Source organism: Peromyscus californicus, unplaced genomic scaffold (assembly GCF_007827085.1).
Source record: "Peromyscus californicus insignis strain IS unplaced genomic scaffold, ASM782708v3 Scaffold_12__1_contigs__length_115047231, whole genome shotgun sequence".
Lineage (NCBI taxonomy): Eukaryota > Metazoa > Chordata > Mammalia > Rodentia > Cricetidae > Peromyscus > Peromyscus californicus.
Genome location: NW_026294413.1, coordinates 80,760,472 through 80,779,689, shown reverse-complemented (window position 1 = coordinate 80,779,689; position 19,218 = coordinate 80,760,472). Strand labels below are relative to the sequence as shown.

Below are 19,218 nucleotides of genomic sequence, written 5' to 3'. Positions count from 1 at the left end.
ATTAGAGAATTTGATACTAAGCAAAAAGTGGCCAAGAATACATTACTTGAGAATACAGCGGCTGGAAAGATGGCTCAGTGGTCAGACTGTTTGTTTCCCAGTGCCCAAATGGTTAACAACCATCTGTTAACTCAGTTCCAGGGGATCTGACACCAGGCATGCATGTGGTGCACAGACATACATGCAAAACACTCACATAAAATAAATAATATTTTTAAAAGATAATATAAAGTAGAATAAGGCAAAAAAAGAAAACACCTATGTGGGTTGTTGTCTCTGTCTCTCTTATCCGTTAAATACCCAATTCTTGAACAGATAAAATACATCAATAAGAAAGTTAGAGAAAGAGAACTGATGCTGACCAGATGGCTTAGCAGGTAAAGGTGCCACCGCCAAGCAAGACTACCACCTGAGTTGGTACCCAGACTAACATGGTGGAAGGAAAGATCTACTCACGTTGCTCTGCAACCTCCAAGTGGACCCACACACACACACACACACAAAATAAACAAATGTAGTAACATTTTGTTAAAAGAAAAAAGACTGGAGGGGTGTAGTGGCACACATCTTTAATCTCAGCACTGAAGAGACAGAGACAGGAGGATCTCTGTGAGTTCCAGGCCAGTCTGGTCTACAGAGTGAGTTCCAGGCCAGCCAGGATTACAGAGTGAGGGCCCGTCTGATAAACCAAACAAGCACACAAGAAGGCTCATATACTTTTTATAGACTTCTAGAAACACTGAGACTCACTAAAACAGGGCACAAAGGTCCCAGGCGGTGAAGCTTCAGCACCTACATATAACCTTCCCTCTTCATAGTGAAGTAATGAAAGAGCTAGTAAACAGCAGAGGACAACTTTCACAAAACAGAGTTAGCTAGTGCCAGGTGGACAGGTAACCCTGGGCAGAAGAAAGAATGGTCTCATTCTGCAGTTCACGGAGGCATGTGTGATACTCCCATTGGGCCTGGCACAGCATCGCACCATAAATATTTGAAACCCCAAGGTCATGCACTGCTTCTCACTGGGGTGTGCTCCACCTGAAGGCCTATCACGAGGGCTTACAACGTCCCTCTGCTGGATCCCGAGACCACTGACTTCCGTTAAGGAGAGGTCAAAGGAAATGCTTCCCTAAAATACCGCCAGGAGGGCAGGGAGATCCTGGGCAGTCAGGACTTGAGATCTCGGTGATGTCAACGTTATCACTCGGCCCTATCCCCCTTCACATCAGCTCTCCGTCCTAAAGCTGACAATCTTTTGTACTTGACACTATTGTCTTTGAACAGCTGTTTGTCGTCCTGAAACTAAACTGCTTTTTACTTCGAAAGCATCTATACTCTACGACAAAACAAGAAACAATCTATCAGGGCTTAGGGTCCTAATAAGGTGGCAACCCTAGAGACATAACACAGACCTTTACCAGGAGCTCAGATCCTGACCTTGATTAGAGAGAAGCACAAATGGAGGCGCATTCACGCCTTCCATTTTACACATGCATCCTTTTATCCCGCTGCCCACTGTTAGTAATTTCTTTGTAAACTCGCAAGAACTCAAGGGAAAGCACTGCCTGCCTCGCTCCCCCAGAAACCTATAACACAATATAAGAAGTACATTCTCGGGCTGGAGAGATGGCTCAGAGGTTAAGAGTACTGACTGCTCTTCCAGAGGTCCTGAGTTCAATTCCCAGCAACCACATGGTGGCTCACAACCACCTGTAATGAGATCTGGTGCCCTCTTCTGGCCTGCAGTCATATATGCTGTATACATAATAAAAAAATAAATCTTAAAAAAAAAAAAAAAAGTACATTCTCACATGCACGCCATCATCCGCTTATATTTTCTTTAGCTGATCTTAAGAAAGAAAACCCATATGGTCACCAAGAGTGCACTATAGGCACATTACTGAATCTGATGTGGAGTTCTTAAAATTCAGAAAAATGTGAACCAGGAAAGCATTAATGTCAGCCCTTAGAAAAGATGCAAAACAAAATGTTTTAGCTAGTATTTACAGGTCTCTTAAATACTAAAGAATTTCTTTACTCTGGCATTAGGTAAAAAATTAAACTTTTAAACAAAGATAATTTTTAAAAGTAAGCAATCTCACAACATGTTTATCTAACAGGATTGGGGCATGCTGGTCAGAGCATCTCCCCTGACATGCCTCAAAACCCACAAATGACTAACTATGAAATAGGCCTGGAAATATGTGGCTCATGTAGGAAAAGTCTCTAACAAAGAAAGGTTTCTTCTAAGTTGCATTAATATTCACAGAGGAACAACTCATTACAGATGCATGGCTCTAGTCTCATACCAAGTAATACCTTTGCTAATAGGAGAATATATCTGAATGTCACACTTCTTTTTCACAAAACTTAATTACAAGAGGCTAGAATTGAGAAGCACAGACCCAAGTTTCAGAGTTATCAGATAAGAGAACAATGAAATTAATGTCAAACATTAGCCAAAAAGGCAAATGTGCACAGGACACTTTCAGGATGAGGTTCAGGAGAAGAGGTCGTGAGACAGACTAAACTTAACAATACAAAGAGGAAAAAAAAAGAAATTTAAAAAAGGAGGAATCTGAGCAGGGGGGTAGGGAACACAGGGGTGATACTCAAGAAGGGGCGAGGGGTCCAGCAGCCCGGAAAGACACAGCCAGTACAGGCCTCAGCTATGTCCCCATCCTGTGTCACCCACCAAAGACCAAGAGCACGGCTGCCCTAAGCTCCATCAGAAGTCAGCCTGATGTGGAAGAGTCTCTGGTGTCTGAAATGCCACAGCCACGTGGGTGTTACCTGGTAGCACCTCTGCAACAGGGTTTAACATGTCGATTTTACATCGGATAACCCAACTGTTTTCAGTGTGATGAGCCCATGGCTGTAGCTTTCTAACACTCAGGAGCTAAGACAGAAAGATCATGTGTCCGATCCGAAGCCCGTGGGCTATGCAGCTAAGCCACCTTTAAAAAGTCCAAAAAAACAAAAGAGTGTCTGTGAATGAGATTAGATTCCAGTATTTTGACAGGGTAAGGATTAGACGGTGGTGCATGAAGGCATGGGGTGTGCAGGCTCTGGGCATCAGCTCACTGCATAATCATCTCAGTTGGGCCCCACAATATCCCCATGGCAGAGGTGGGAGAAAAGAAAATCAACTAGGGGCAACTCTGATGTCTATAAGCCTCAAATCTTGGAAAAATAATTTCCTCTAGTGAGATTCAAACTATAAAACTGATAAGGAATGTCAACACTACACACTCATTAGGTTAGGTTTATCCCTAACTATGAGAGGCACGGTGTGACGTGCTTGAAGCTCCAGCATTCCACCCTTGGTACACATCCAGGAGAAAGGAAAGCATGTATTCACACAGAAGTCTGTACATAAGGAGCAGCAGTCCACTTCTGCAATCCGAACGAACGCTCAGGAGGCTGAGGTGAAGGATCACAAGCTTGCAGACGGCCTGGGCTACAGTGAGTCCCTAGCTGTACACAATGTTCACAGCAGCATTATTCATAAAAGCTGAAACCTTTCAAGCAGTGAATGAATAAACAAAATGTGGGATCGTCACACAATGAAAAAGAATGAAGTACGGATCCATGCTACAATCCAGATGAACTTGAAAACATTATGCTTAGTGAAAGAAGCCAGTCACAAAAGGCCAGTTACTACATGACTCTCTTCATGTTAAATGTCTATAATAAGCAAATCCATAGAGACACAAAGTAGATTAGCGGTTGCCAGGGGCTGAGGGAAGCAGGGAATGGGCAGTGACTGCTAATGAGTGTGGGGTTTCACTCTGGGGTAATCAAAGTGTTCTGGAATTAGATACTGGTGATGGTTACATGACTTTGTGGGTACACTGAACCACTGAGTTGAACACTACTAAGGGCATAAATTCATGATGTGAATTATACTGCAGTAACAACAATGAAAACATATAGTAGCAAATCCACAGGAGTGCAGAAAGCCTTGCAGGGTGAGGGTGGGGTGGGGGTTGCACACAATGTCCAGAGGGCGCTGGTCCTTCCTCAGTGTGCACACACGCATACACACAGGAAATAAGTAAGTAAATAAATAAATAAAGGTAAAGGAAATTAAACCAAACCCAAAAAAAAAATTTTTTTAAGTTTAAGCTAGTAAGGTCGTTTGTATATAAAACTGCATTTTTAAGTTACTGGCTAAGGCTCTCTCTCCTCTCTTCTCCTTTGCAGCCATCATCCCTCAACCTACACAAGTTAATGTCTATACTTGCACAGATCCTCGTCATATCTATTCAGTACCATAGGCCTGGGCTCTCTCTGAGATAAGAGATACATTAGCACAATGCCTTCTATCTCTTTCCCAAGGTCAGCCTTGTGGTGAGGAGACTCGAAAAAAGATCTTCTCTCTCCTGCCCAAAGCCTGCCCTACAACACAGAACAAGTTTCTTTAGTAGACATAACTCAGACAACACATGGCGAAGCATTTCAGTCTACTCTCCAACTCCCCATCCTTCTGCCTCAGTCTCCCGAGGGCTGAGACTACAGGCACGTACCACAGCTGGGTCACCACTCTATGAGTCATGCAGTTTCACTTCCCATCACGCTTCCCCTGCACTGAGTCATGCACACTCTGGTCAAACACTCATGCATCCTGGACCATGCCTCCCATCCTCGGACCTTCCTATTTCCTCTACCTAGAATGCCTTACCCATGTTACCTTTCTCTGTAAAACTTTCAAAAACCAAATTCTCCTTCCTTTGCACTACAAAGGGTTCTGTACAACATTAACATCAGTTGCATACATGAGTCTCAATGGTTGATCACTGCATAATATAATTTGTTATGCAGGTACTCAGTAAACCTGTTGCATGTAATCAAAAGCCTTACACACACACACACACACACACACACACACACACGAAGCAAGCATTCTACCACTCCACTGATCTGTCTTCCATTTTAATACTAAATGAATAGATATGAGCTTTTGATGTGTCACTGAGTGAATAAGATAACCCCATTCCTCTCTGAGATTCTTTTTGTTTTGTTTTGTTTTTTGGTTTCTCTGTGTAGTTCTGGTTAACTGTCCTGGATCTCGCTCTGTACCCCAGGCTGGCCTCAAACTCACAGAGCTCCACCTGGCTCTACCTCCCCAGTGCTGGGATCAAAGGCGTGCGCCACCACTGCCTGGCAGCTCTGAGATTCTTAAAAAAGGAATGCCTGCTGTATACCACCTACCACAGACAAATCTGAGGTGCCCAATGATCATTGTAGCTCCTTACAAAAATATTTCTGCCAGGAGGAAGTGGCACACACCTTTAATCCCAGCACTTGGAGCCAGAGGCAGGTGGACTCTGTGAGTTTGAGGCCAGCCTGGTCTACACAGTGAGTTCCAAGACTACACAGGGGGACACTGTCTGGAAAAGCAAAAACAAAACAAACAAACAAATGTTTCTATTGAGTGATGATTTGATATAATCCCTTTCTAAAGGACAGAACACGAGAAGAATCTGGCCAAGAAGTCATAAAAAGATCAAATTGAATTCTAAAGGATAATCTAAATAAACAAGAAAGGGGTAATAAAGACCCCCAGAAATAGATTACATAATGCTTTATTAACTTTAAATTTTCTCAATGTTAATGAGAAAGGAGCAACAGCTGCAGAGAGACATTGGATAATAGAAAAAAACTACAGAATTAAATCAGCCTGTATACTTTAAAGATGTGCTGACCTCAGAATGGAAAACAGGATATGTGTTACGTTGGAAACAAGGTTTTGCTTTTGTTTCCACAGAAGAAAAACTATAGATACTATTAAATTTGATAAAGGTTCGATTTGAATGAGAGACCTCTTAATTAGAAGAGGTGATAGTTCACCAACCAGTATGATCATTCAATTTAAACTAACTTATACGACAAACAAATGCTTTTCATAACTTGCCAAAAAGGAACCTCCCCAAAGTTAGGGTTGGGGAAGAGTTTTGTTTTTGTCTTTCAGGAGAATGAAGGCTAAGGAATCTGAAGAACACTGGACAAATGAGATATATCAATAAAAAGGTCAAATCATCCAGGAGAAATGTCCCAAGAAAGAGAGTAAAATGACCTATTGGTATATCACATATCTAACAGGATAAAATTTTCATAAAATTTCCTAAATGTTTGTTTCTGCTATTACCTACAGACACATAATGCAAATGGTCTTTATGTAGTCCCAGTTCAATTAAAAATTAAAGCTGGATTTGGAGTTGGAGTGTGGCTCTCTCCTTCTCTAAACCCAAGCATGCTTGTTAATTAAAGGAAAATGCAAAATCTCTGTATCAAATCAGAAGAGCCACTTGATTTGAGACAGAAGAAAAACCAAAATTCTACTGCTATTACCCTCATGATCTTTTGGTTTTTATTCTTTAAAACTTTTCTTAGGGTAGGAATTTTATATCAAAATTTATAAGATTAATATATATACTTTAAAATTTGTCATGATATTAACGGTCATATAGAGTACAAACTAATTCTATAAAAAAGCTTCTTCTAGCTTCCTGTACATGATTTTGGGTTTGAGCCTCTATCAGTTTTCTGCATGTGAAACCATGTGAACCATGACTACCATGCCTAATGCAATCTCTGAAATCTCCAAAAAAATGATGGGATCCCACAATAACGATTCCACATACACTGTGATAACACCACCAAGCTGACAAACACCACCCAAAGACCAGCTTTGAACTACAAACTGCTCAGGACAATTTCAAGACGGCTAGCTGAGATGATCCAGCCTCACAGACTCCTACAGCCAGGACTTTAGACAAGCCCTGGATTTCCCCATTCTGCAGAGACTGGACAACAAATAATACAGCTACCTCACCCGGGGGACTTGACAATCCCAAATTTTTCTTTTCAGGATCCCCTAAAGATGCCTTCACCCCCCCAGACAGCAGGAAGTAAATTTAAGAACATGATGCCCACATTCCCAAGAAGTGGGGTAGGTGGTTTTTGGTTGATCAATGAGTTATGGATATTTGCCATTGTATTGGTGGTTGATTACAAGTTGTTACTGGTAATGGTCAGGAAAAAAGCTAAACAAAGGAGATTAGAATCAGGGTTCTTGTTTGAACAAAACAAAAAAGAAAAAGAGAATAAAGATATGATTTTTTTTTAAAAAAAAAAAAAAGGTAGATTATTGAATCTACTTTTAAAAAGCAACTACTAGTCTTGGATTGGATTTTTGTATATTGTATACAAATTATGTTTATTGATACAAAGTTGAGATTATTTTTGTTGGAACATACTGTACATACATTTCTACTCTTGTTCAAGGTATTGTACCTATACATCTCATTTAACAATGTAATGCAAATTTCTAGTTCCTGAAAGGTACTATCACAACTAATTAGGATACAAAGAAATGCAGGTTGTAGTTAGTCATTACAATCAAACTTGTAATCATGTTAGGTATGCTTTCAAGGTCAAACATATATTTTAGATAGTCATCAAACACTTCAGAGATCTGCAGAATATGGCATTTAAGATGTTTTAATAACAGATTTTTTTTTTTTAATGACATTGAGACATGTCTGCTCCTGGAAGCACCAATCTACTTCAGAGAAGATAATAAACACTGAAGAAACTCCATATGGAGTTTACTTTCTTTGTGGCAAAAGTTAGTCACTGGACAAGAAAATGCCCTTGCCTCAACTGCTGACAGTACGCTGTCCAAATGGGACAAGCAGGACACAAAAGAAAAGACTGCCGATCCTTGCAAAGACAAGGTAGGACAGACCTTCAGAAAAATCCTGCTTCACAGAAATGTCTGTCAGATATGCTAGGCCTGTAGGCCAAAGATGGATGCCCTAACGTTGCAGAGGAACCTTGGGTGACTGTCCAGGCAGCCAGCTGTTTGTCATTTCTCACATTTTCTGGAAGTCACTTGCCTTCACTTCTTGTTTACTTATGTAATATTATTTCCTTCTTGGGTCTCTGAGAGAGTTGAAAAATAGATAGTTATAGTTATAGTTTTCCATGTTAACAAATTCAGAAAAGAAATTCACTAAAGAGATGTAAAGTGTGTAAGTTTGAAAGACCCCCAAAAGATAGTTTAGGGTTGGTAATACAAGTTAGGATAGAAAGTGAATTAGATACAACATTTTGGACTCACCAAAATAGAATAGATAATGGAGTATTTTCTCTAAATTTGTCAAATGTTTATGGACTGGACATTGTTAATGTAATTCTTGACTGTATATGTTGTATATAGTTATTGTAATTATTGTATATAGGTTTTCTTATATTAGTTATAACCTTCTTTTACTATTTTAGACAAAAAAAAAGGAAATTAAGCTTGCCTGAAGATCAGAGGACAGAACTAGCCACAGAATTAGCCATAGAGGTCAGGCAGTCTGGATCTCTGTGAGTTCAAGGCCATCCTAGACTACATGAGATTCATCCAGTCTAAAAGGAACAGAGCCAGGCAGTGGTTGGCACACACCTTTAATCCCAGCCCTTGGGATCTCATGTCTTTGCTCCCAGTGTTTGGGAAGCACACACACACACCATCAAGCCCAGCACTAGGAAGGCTGAGACAGGAAGTGACACGGCTGGGTGGAGAAAGGCACATAAGGAGGGAGGAGACAGGAACCTGGGATCCTTTCAGCTGAGGCCTCAGAGGCATTCAGTCTGAGGATTTGTGGAGACAGGATCTTCTCTTTTTGGCTGAGGAGCTGGCAGGGTGAGAAGTGGCTGTGGCTTTTTTCCTCTGATCTTTCAACATTTATCCCACTATCTGGGTCTGGGTTTTATTATAAGACTATTTAGGATTCATGCAAATTTTACTTAGAGGGTTTTATTAGCATTTAAGACTTGATTTCAATACATGTTTTTCTGACTTGTTTAAATTTTTCTTTTTACAGTACCACCATGTTTTATTTTTCTAACTGGTATAGCCCTTTAATAGGAAGTAAGGAGCAGAGTGGGAGGAAAGACCGCCAGTATTACCACTCATTGCTGATTATACAGGATTAGAATTTAAAATAAATTGCCCCTATATCAGAGAAAAGAAAAAGGAAACAATTCCCTCTGCTTCAAGTTCTCCGCTTCCTGACCTGACAACAGGAACTGTAGAAGCTACCATCTTCCTTCCTCCTCAGCATCTAGAATGTTTACAAATTAATTATTCATTCTAGACATAGGGCTTATCTGTTCTTGCATCTTAATTATTTTTGAGGCTTTGAAAAAGATTAGCTTATTAAACATATTTTAATAACCCGAGCAACCTAAAGCCATTTTGGAGATGCATGCACAGCATAATCACCACCCACAGCAGCTGAAAATAAGCAGAGGCACCTCCTGCAGCACCAGAAAGCACAGGAAGCCTTGGCTAAAATCACATGGCTTCTGAATTTTGGAAGTATCAGTCTCATTTTCCCCCCCTTCAAGTTATTCCAATACATTTACACAAACTTTTTGGAATCAACTGAGATTTTTCACTCATTTTTCCCCCCTCAGTGGGTAGGGAAGTGTTAAAACGGGGTTTCATTCAGGCCAAGCTGGCCTCAAACTCTTTATGTAGCTGAGGCTGGCCTTGAACTCCTGGTCCTCCTGCCTCTATCTTCCAAATCTCCAGATGATAGGTATGGATAACCACATCCAGATATTTGTTTGGTTTTGTTGGGACAGGGTCTAGCTTTGTATAGCACTACATGGCCTAGAACTGGCCAAGTAGACCAGATTGCCTTGAACTTGAAGGTAGGTAGGTGTGTGTGCACGCGCGTGCGTGCGTGCGTGTGTGCGTGCGTGTGAATATAGTATGTACACTGTGTTCATGCAGGTATGCACACCTCTTCATACACACTGAAGCCAGAGAGGGGTGTGAGGCATCCTCTCCTATCACTCGCTGCCTTACTTCTTTGAGGCAGGGCTCTCCCCGGATTACATTCTTTCTACTAGGCTGGCAGTCAGCAAGTCTTCCCTCATCTGAGGTTACAGGCGCACTTGCAGGAGCAGATCGGCTTGTTATATGGGTGCTAGGAACCAAACTCCAGTCCTTACACACAGGCTGAAGGTGCTTTACCCACTGAGCCATCTCATAGCTCCCAAGCTTAAACGTTTTGTTTTTAAAGTCATCTTTTGTCACACACTGCCCTCACCATAACAAAAATTTCATTTCTTTGCTATTTTGTTCCCAGAAACGTCTCGTGCTTCGCTTAATTTGCCTTGGAATAAAAGGTCTACCTAAATGCGTAACTATTATTTATGATAATTAATAAAGCAGCTAACCCCTAAAAATAAATGTTTTCCAGGGCTGAAGAGGCAGATCAGCAATTAAGAGCATATACCACTCTTGTTCAGTTCCCAGCATAGACATCTGGCAGCTTACAACAACCTGTATGCAACTCCAGCTCCAGGGAGATCTGACATCCCTAGTCTCCATGGATACCTGCACTCAAATGCACATAACCACACATAATACACATTCCCATAATTTTTTAAAGTAAGTATTTTTTTAAAAAAGTTTTCCCTTGGTACCTGAGATGTCTTATGAAGAATACTACAAAAACTAACAAAAGCAGCTAGGGATGCCCCTCATCTGGCAATCACTTAGTATGCCTCAAGCCAGGGTTTGACTCTCCGGTGCCTTATTAGTTGGGTGTGGTAACACAAGCCTAATAATCCTAGCACTCAAGAGGTGGAGACAGAAGGATCAGGAGTTCAAAGTCATCCTTGGAGGCATAAGGATTTCAAGACATCCTTGGAGTACATAAAACCTCAAAAAACAATCAAGCAACCAAAGGCAACGGGAAATGAAGGGAGAGGAGATAGGGTCTCAGGAAGGCTCACCCTTCTCTGAAGATCTACAGGAAGTTATAGTTAATGGTTACAAGAAGACAAACATTTTTTTCCAGTATCAAATAGTAAGTTGCTTCAGCTCCTATAAGTAACCCTACCTAAAACCACTGGTTCACAAAAACAAATAAATACATGAAAGTAGAAGAGAGATTATTAGCTGGGAATTATTATATACATGTATAATGGAAATGTCAAAGTCCATTATTATGCATAATTAACACATGCTAATTAAGAACTTCTAATGAAGGGCTAATGGGATGGCTCACTGGCTGCTCTTCCAGAGGACCCAGGTTTGGTTCCCAGCACCCATACAGTCATCTGTAGCCCCAGTTCCAGGGGATCTAGCACCCTCTTCTAGCCTCTGCAGTTACCAGATATACACAAACATAGATTCTGGCAATACACCCATGCACATATACATAAGAATATTTAAAAATTAGTAGAAAAGAAAAATTAGTATTAGCTTTGGAAGCAAGTCTATGTGAAAATGATCGGTTCACAAGAAGGAAGCTACACGTACGTAACAGAGCATGTGTGCTCAAAGAACAGCAAGCTGAAGCTCAATTTTCTATCACCATGACTTAAGGAGGGAAGCAGTGATCATTACATATTCTAAGCTTTTCTTAGTGGGCAATGTTGACATGAAACTACCAGGGTAAATATTTGTTCCTTTTTTGGTTTATAAATTTCATGATGGTAAAACTCTGTATATAGAGCCACTAATTAAAAAGGAGTCTATTTGCCTTGTAAGATGTTTGAGGCTGTGTGTTTATTCTACATGAATAAAATGGTACACACAAGAAAGGAATGGGAATTAGAGATTTGAACTTGGTTGGTTTGGTTTAACAAGTTGCTCTTGGGAATGAAAGATTTCATCTGTCAAATCTAAGTGAGGACTTTCAGAGAACCATCTGCGTGAAGACGCAGCAGTACAGTCAGAATTACCATGTTTTGACCCCAAAAATGAAAGGAAGACACATGACCAAGAAACAGCAAGTCAAACGTCTGAGGAGTGTATTTTAGGGTCACTTTACAGCACCATGAAGGTCCTCTCACTGCTCCGGGCTGTTTGATATACGACCCTGGGAACTAGCCAAACAGACCTGATGACCAACCAGCTGTGCTCTTTACTTCTGTACTGACCTGGAATCCACAGCTTGGGTCTGAATTGGCTTCTTACAACAGCAGCACCAAGCTCTTGCAAGTTTCGTTGGTGTGCTTTACTTTACACAAGCTCTCACTGTATAGGCCAGGATGGCCTCAAACCCTCAATCCTACTACTTCAGGCTCCTGAGACTCGATCGGATTATAGATGTGTGTCACCATATCTAGCTTGTGTTATATTTATTTATCCAACATTTACCTCTATGAAATAAGTACTGCCATTTCCAATTTAACATACAACATTTTAAATAACTGCAAAAACTTTAAATCACATCTACAGGACGTACAGCACCAAAAAATGAAGGTTAATGGCAACTATGTGCTTCGGGAGCTAATGTTGTCTCCAAATTGGTTCATCAGTAACAAACCAATCACTCTGGTGGAAGTGCTGGTAAGAGGGAACAGGCAGGTGGTATATATGGGAAATCTCTGGAAATCTAATATATTTGTAATGAACTTGAAAACTACTCTAAACAAACAAGACTGACTTGAAGTCATGCACACACACACTACTACATCTTGATCAGAGAAGTAACGTCAAAGACAAGCAACATTGCTAACTCTACCCTACCAGACACTCTACTTGCTGATTACAAAACCAACATGGAGAGTGACTATGAAGATGGCTGAGAAAAATCACTGAGGACAACACAGGACAGCCAACAGCAGTCACCCAGCTAAGCTGTCATTTGCTTCCTTTGGACTACAGAATATCATGACAACAGAGATTTCAATAAACCTGTATGAGGCTTCTAATCTTTGAAGGCAACTTGAAGAAACATATTTTAGGCCCTGGGATATAACTTACTTGGTAGAATGTTTGCCTAGCCTGTATGAAACTTGGGTTTGTTCGATACTCAGTACCCCACAAACAAGGCTTAGTAGTACATGCTGTAATTCCATGACACTGAGTTTAAGGTCAAACCCTATCTCAAAAATATTAAAAGTTTTATTTAGGGCCGGGCGGTGGTGGCGCACGCCTTTAATCCCAGCACTTGGGAGGCAGAGGCAGGCAGATCTCTGTGAGTTCGAGGCCAGCCTGGTCTACAGAGTGGGGTCCAGGACAGGCGCAAAACTTTTGGTCTCGAAAAACCAAAAGTTTTATTTAGGGAAACTTGAAACATTAAAAAGGAAAAAAAAGTTGCAAGACTATTATGACAACCACCCATGTCCTAACTTTTCACTTCTTCTGTCCCTCCCTCCATTTGAGATTAAGGTGCAAAGACTGTTATCTTAATTAACCCCACTTAATAAACAAGGTCATACACCAATTAGTTGCCCAGCCCCAAACAGCCCTGAAAACATACATACAAGTAACATTATATGGACCTAAAAGGTTATATTCGGGTTGTTATATAACAACCACTGATGAAGAGAGGCCATTTGAAAGAGAGTGGAGGAGGGTTTATGAGAAGGTTCAGAGGGAGGAAAGGGAAGGGACAAACGCTGGAATTAAAATACAATCTCAAAAATTAACAAACGAAAATGAAAGTTTAAAAAAATCTTCATATCCAAAATGGGTCATCAAGCTTGGGGCATCTAATATCCATTCCATGAATGGAATACATTAATTTTCCAAATTTGCAATTTCCCCAATACAGAGTTGAGTGAGTACTTGATGTATGTGAACTACATAGGCCCAGGAGTGTTCAGACTCATTAGTTTTTTGTTTTGGTGGGGGGTTTGGACTGTTTAAATAGATCCCACCAGCTCAGTTTTAGACTCTGGAGCATTTCCAACATTGACTCTCCAGATAAGGATGCTCAATCTGTACTACTGTTTATATATAGCCCCCACCCCCAATCTCCTATTTTATTTAGCTGTCATGCCTCTCTCTGATTTTAAAAATACAAACCCAGTCATCTTGTCCCCCAATCTTACTTAACTTGCTACTATACTCCCCTGGTTCCACTCTGGTATGGCCACATCAGCTCCTTCTCTCTTCCTCAGACACACTGACTAAGCCCTTCCCACTTGGACCCTGGAAACCTCCCAAATCCTCCTCAAGGAAGACTCAGCCTGGGGCTTTCTAGTACATGAAGAAAGCCCCACATTTTGATCGCTATCGATTTCCTTCATGTCACCTATCACATCCTGAATGTGAATTCTATGAAATCACATGGTCCAGAGTGGAGGAAAGAATTATTATAGGTAGGAGGCAGGGAGTGGAAATGGTCACTCAAACGGCTTCATTATGAAGGATCCATGCGGGCAAGTGTAGTTCGTGAGCTCCCTTCTCCACAGGTCAGGACAGTATGGCCACACATCAAGTTTACTATTCACCCTCAAGTAAGATGCCAAGACTACTAAGAGCAGGTTTATTAGTGTGCTAGAATAAAGGGTTTCAGAATGCTGGGAAAGAGGTCCTCAATCCTAAAGAGAAAACCTGGAGTTACACAGATAGGCCAGATCTGGTCAGAAAACACAACTGGACGCTGATCTTTGTGGCCTTGACTGCCTCCAGGACTCAACTTCCTCTTAGGTCAGTGGGGATCATGCCTACCCACCGCCCACTTTGGCTCATCGGAGAGGACAGGATGTCCTCACAAAGTCAGTGGGTGGCAGTTATTTTAGAAAGAAAGGACAACAACAGGCTCCTGAGATGCGAGGAGGAAGCGAATCAGGCACACAGATAAACATCGGGAACTTCTCTATGTCACTAACCCAAGCGACAAGTCCAGACTGTGCTCCCTTCCCATTCTCTATCGGCTAGTGTGGACTCTGCGAGCAGTTCACAATATGCAAGTGGCACATTCGTAGTCTTTAAAGAGGACACAGTGCTGCTTTGGGGGGGCACAGATAGGTGCTCCACCATCACAGCAGTTGCAACACAGGCTTCATGGCCAGCTGTGGGAATTCTGCACAAGCACTGGCTTAGCACACGACCCAGCAGGCCCTTCCAACCCTGAGATCTGCAGCTACTTTAAAAACTGAATTAAGTGCTCACTTCGGCAGCACATATACTAAAATTGGATACAGAGATTAGCATGGCCCCTGAACAAGGAGGACACCTAAATTCGTGAAGCGCTCCATATTTGGGGGCCCAGTGCAAGGCCGTGTGTGTGGAGACAGGTATGACCGCGCTTCACAGGGGTGCTATGGAGCTCACCCATGAGGACTACATGGAGGGCATCTTAGAGATAGAAGCCAAGAAGAAAGCCAACCTGCAGTACTATGCCTAGGAACACCTCTAGTCTACCCGCTGGTCTGTGGGCTGACAGGAAAAGGTGTTTTCTGTTTCTTGTGGGTGAGGGGACTGAATTAAATTGGAGCTGGAAAGATGGCTCTCAGTAGTTTAAGAGCACTTGCTGCTCTTGCAGAGGACCCAAGTTCGGTTCCCAGTATCCACCTGAAGGCTAACAACTACCTGTAATACCAGCTTCAGGAGATGAAATACATGAACATTCTCTTCCTACCTCCTTGGGCACCAGGTACACATGTGGTTTTGTGTGTGTGTGTGTGTGTGTGTGTGTGTGTGTGTGTGTGTGTGTCATACACACACAATAAAATGAAACTTTAAAAATTGAATTAAGTATGTCTTAAGTACCCACAAAGCGTATTGGCAGACAGTGTAAACAACAGATTTTGTATTAAGGATCAGACGGAGTTTCTAGTGCCAAGGAACTTATAATCAGCCTAGAATGTCAAGGTCCACTAAACTGGAGTCACAAACTGGACCAATGAAGAAGACAGACGATAAAGAACATGATGCTACAGCAGCTCAGAGGAAGAGAAAATACTGGAGGCTCAGAGACTCCCAAAGACAGGCTACAAAGCTTTGCTAGGACATGAAGGCCTGCCTGAGAACTGTGGCCCTAGCTAACATTAGTGTCAGTGTCTCCAGAACAGTGAGTTTGGTGTGGGCCATGCATTGGCACCTGCAGGACAGCTTAATGACATACAGCACAGGTTCCAGAACATGGGGTTACTTGCAAACACAGTACAGCGAGGGAAAGAATAAAGAAGCTTCTTTGGGTGAAGGGAAAGGCAGTCCTTAGAAGGGGCAAAGGGAGGACTGAGCACAGAAGAGAGCCTCCACGAGTGGAAGGGGACACTAGTGGGAGATGATCACACTGAAGTCCACTTGTTCTGTACGTTCAAAAGCTGAACTTTCACCCTCAAGTTCAAAACAAGGGCTTTGAGGGCTGGGGAACGTAGTAGCTCGGGGTAGGATGGTTGCCTAGCATGCATGCATGGTGCCTTGGTTCCGTTCCCAGCCAGAGAGAAAAAGAAATTCACAGAAAAGAAATAGCAACTGAAACTGCCTTTTTCAACAAACAACTGATCTTAAACAAAATGAACACTATCAAATGGATCCATTTAAAATTGGCTGTTATCAGATGGGGAGACACACCACCACGTCTCAGAAGATCCTGTTTTCACTCATCCTAATTAAGACATGGAGAAGACAAATTGAAACATTATCCAATTCTAACATGCAAACCAAAGTCTGCTCTTGGGAATTTCAATTTGAGGCCTCATGCTAAAAATCTCTGTACATTAACTCTGACAGCATATCAGAAAACATGACATATGTCTCCTGATCACCCTAAATACAACCTTCAAAAACCATCCAAGTTTGACAAGAACGTGTCTTGCTGTTTCTAAATAAGCCAGCAAATAACACAACAACTTGTATTCATATAAGAGAGGTGGCCAAAAAGTCCTTTTCTTCGTGGGAGAGGGGGCTTAAGTGGCAAAATAATCAGACATGTGGGAATGTAAGGGCAGGCTGTGAAAGGAACTAAAAATATATATGGTATGTTGCTAGCCTTATAGATCAGGTCTCTCAGATGGGGGTAAAAGGACCAGGAGTTTCAGGAGTTCAAGGTCAGAATGGGTTACTGAAAACATACCTCCAAAACCAGGAAAAATTACATTTAAAATAGAAAATAGTTATAAAATGCCAGAGTAATTTTTGCACAACCAAGAATGCTCATTGGCTACATGTATTCTTTGACTATAGTTGTGCAAAGAACGTGAGTATAGATAAGTCTGGAAGGGAATAAGCAAAACTAAAGTATGTGGTGGTAAGAAAAACAGCTGGTGGGATCCTAGACAGTGTTTGACACATCAGAGCTTCGGGAAAGGCTCGGTGGGTAAGCGTATTTGTCCTCCAAGCAGAAGATAGGAGCTTTACCCATGGAAAGCCAGGCATGGCCATGCTAATGTGTGGCTGTCATCTCAGTTCCTACAGGAAGATGGAAGGTGGAGATGGGACACTACCCAGAAGCTTGCTGGCTAGCAAGCCTGGTGTACAAAGCAGTTCACAGCAAGAGACTGTCTCAAACAAGGTGGAAGGTGAGGAGGACCAACACCTGAGGTTGTCTCTGACACACGTGCGCGCACGTGCGCGTGCACACACACTCACTTCTTATATGTTATACTGCTTCCACCGTGAGTAAGATTAGCATGGACGTAGATTCGGAAGCCCTGAAGGAGAGCTTAGTTTGATTCTAACAATGTGGACAAGAAGGAAGTCTGATGTTCACTTTACACAGCAGCAGAGAAGTAAGAAGTGTAAGCCTTGGACTCTGAGAGCCCTGGACTCCATATGCTCAGCCCTAATTAGCATGAGATACTGGACAACCACTGAGCCACCTAGGGAGATGTTTTCTTGCCTTTAAGGCAGAGCTAGTAAGACCTACCTCAAAGTTATGAGAATACAATAAAAAAGCATATGCAAGAGACCAATTCCACTGCCCAGAAGAATGTGTGCTTCATAAATACTTGCAGACAGGATCATGACTAGCAGATACATCTGAAGGAAAGAAAAGGTGGACTTCCAATCCAAGGCACAATCCTAGGGCACAAGAAATGACCCAACTGGATAGATGAATGTTCTCTTCAAACACCATGGAGTGGATTCTCTCTGACAACAACCAGGCCACCCCATTTTCTAAGGTCACCTATACTACATTCTAAAGACCCAGACAGATCAATTCCAGAAAAATTCTCCTAGAAGGGCAGTCAGGCATACAATTTCAGTAGTAGTAGTAGCAGCAGCAATAATAAAATAAACATTATCCCCTTACTTTAAAAGTGAGGTTTCCCAGGCAGTAGGAGGCTGAGGCAGGAGCATCTCTAGTTTGAGGCCAGACTGTCTGTCTATAAGGCAAGACCTTGTTTCAAAGGGGAAGAAGGAAGGAGGAGGGAAAGGAAAAGGAAGAGGAAAAACAGCAGCAGCATCAGCAGCAGCAGCAGCAGCAGCAGAAGCAGCAGCAGCAGCAGCAGCAGAAGCAGCAGCAGCAGCAGCAGCAGAAGCATCAGCAGCATCAGCAGCAGCAGCAGCAGCAGCCTCCTGAGATAGCTTTCAGACTGAGCAGACTCCAGATAAAAGTGACAGACTGCAAGCAAAACAACCCTAAAGCCCCAAGTTCTACAGCTAGAATTTGCAAACAGATGGTAACAGTAAGGCAAGCTTTGAGTTCTAGAATAGTTGATAATAAACTCAAAATAAAAGCAATTCCGTTATTCTACCATGATCTTCAACAGACTGCCATAAAGTTAGGATGCTTCTGGCGTCAAATATCATGATAGAGTATTGTCTTCAACTTACTACATTAGGTAAGAAGGCAATTTTCTAGGACTTGGCAAAATAATAAGTCAATTTTAATTATTCAGTATAATTGAAGAAAAGTTAATTTTTTTTTCTGTTATTCATTCCCTCCCATGAGAACACGAAACCGTGTCAGAAGAGTTAGACGCTTTCAACATTGCTTTGTTGGCTACCTGGATTACAATGACCACCCTTTAAGACAGTTTTTGTGTTCCTCAAATACCCAAAACAAGCCACCCCAGCAGCTGCTCACTGACCAACTGGTCTGCAGACTTCGGTGGACAACAAAAGGTTACCTTAATTCAACAAGATAATCGGCACGTATTTCCCCACCACCCAAAGTATTACCATCTGCAAGGCGGCAGAGCCAAGTGCCTATAAAACAACTGGCAATGTGCAGACATGTCCTCATGTCCCTTGTGTCAACCAAACTTCCCTTAGCAACAGCTAAAAAGAAGTTGAACTTAAAAAAAAAAAAAAAAACTCAAGATACCATGATCCAAGAACTTGTTAGTAAGTTATTTTGAGTGCCACTGAGGTTTACAGGCCAGATGGGAGATATGTTTTATTCAATTGAGTCTTGTATGGGGATAACAAAACTCAAGGCAGACACGATCTGGATCTTGTTATTGTTCAAGGGCTTTCCTTCCAAGTAACAGCAGGAACTCAGTACGTGCGTG

The 19,218-nt window shown here is 41.9% G+C and overlaps 1 protein-coding gene and 1 pseudogene across 7 annotated transcripts in view; one reads left to right on the top strand and one right to left on the bottom strand.

The window, feature by feature from the left end:
* The window catches only part of Kat6b (lysine acetyltransferase 6B), a 188,117-nt gene that overhangs the window by 131,388 nt on the left and 37,511 nt on the right, over positions 1-19,218 (bottom strand). The gene's annotated exons all lie outside the window — the stretch shown is intronic.
* LOC128108140 (uncharacterized) lies at positions 14,919-15,018 on the top strand (annotated as a pseudogene).